Source organism: Sinocyclocheilus grahami, unplaced genomic scaffold (genome assembly GCF_001515645.1).
Source record: "Sinocyclocheilus grahami isolate Dianchi unplaced genomic scaffold, SAMN03320097.WGS_v1.1 scaffold426.1, whole genome shotgun sequence".
Classification (NCBI taxonomy): Eukaryota; Metazoa; Chordata; class Actinopteri; order Cypriniformes; family Cyprinidae; genus Sinocyclocheilus; species Sinocyclocheilus grahami.
The window spans coordinates 950,195-951,492 of record NW_015505605.1 but is presented as its reverse complement, the minus strand read 5'-3'; positions in this window follow the sequence as shown (position 1 = coordinate 951,492).

Genomic DNA, 1,298 nt, shown 5'->3' with positions numbered 1-1,298 from the left:
TTAGCGATGTATTTAACTATCAACTCTGCCATTTTCACAATCTTATTGAATTGTGTTCAGCAATTCAATAGGCTTCTTTTCCTTCACTGACTGAACATTATCTAGTTACTTTAAGATACCCGTTAGTCTAATTATTCACAGCTCCTGTGCTTTGGACTCAAATGAATAAAACAGCCAAACTACGTTGGGCTTCTAAACCAATTTTTTCACTTCTCCGGACATGGCCACATACCATCGGGCCTTACACTTCACTACACTAAACTGTTAAAAATGTAACACTGTCACAGTACGTCGGACAAAACCACAGTACGTCGGGTCTTTTAAAAAATTTTTTTTTCTCAAACATCCTTTTTCCAGCCACAGTTCCTCGGGCTCAAACTAATATTTATCAGATTAAAACAGTGCCACAGTACGTCGGGCAAATCAACACAAAAACACCATAGTTATGAAATAATTCTGTGATTACACTGCTTCGGATCAATTCAGTTACTGTAGAATTCAATCAGAATTATAACATTTTCACAGTCAGTTTCAATTACGTTAGAAACTTACAACTTCAGACACAACAGATCTAATACAACTCTGCCACCACACTGCGTTGGGTTGATTCAATTACTTTAGAATCTTAACTGAATTATAAGAGACCAACAACAAGATTCAGTTACTTTAGAAACTTTAAACTTAAGCACTTTGCTTCAGTTACTTTAGAAACAACGATTCCAATACAGCTCTGCCACCACACTACGTCGGGTTAATTCAGTTCCGTTAGAATTTTAAACAGAATTGTACCGAATAGGCTTAAGAACTCCTGCTAATACTGAATAAACTAGATTCTCTTCTATCCTTACAATTTCTTTTCTAGATTTTTTTAAAACGAGGGGGTTCCCTGGCAAAACCAGCAAAAAGAAAGAAACTGCTTTTCTTACCTATTCCCTGCTTTTTGGAAATCCCTGCGCTGGGTGGCTCGCCAATGTAAGAAAAAGTGATGAGGACGTTGAAGATCTTGATGAAGATATATATTTCAGCATAGCAGTGACAAAGTACATGTAGTACCTTGGGTTCAACAGAGTCGGAATGAACCTCGAGCATCCTACTCTCAAACATTTTATACTCTATTACGTTCATCTTCCCGCTAGATATGTAAATGAAGTTTCGTCTTAAATGTAAATTGCGGATAACAATGAAAGTGATAGCCTTCCCCCACATCTTTGGTAGTCTTTCAGGTGGAAACAACCGAGTGTTAAGGTGATAGGATTACGTAGAATCCCTAGCAATTTTATTCAAGTACCCTTTTGGTC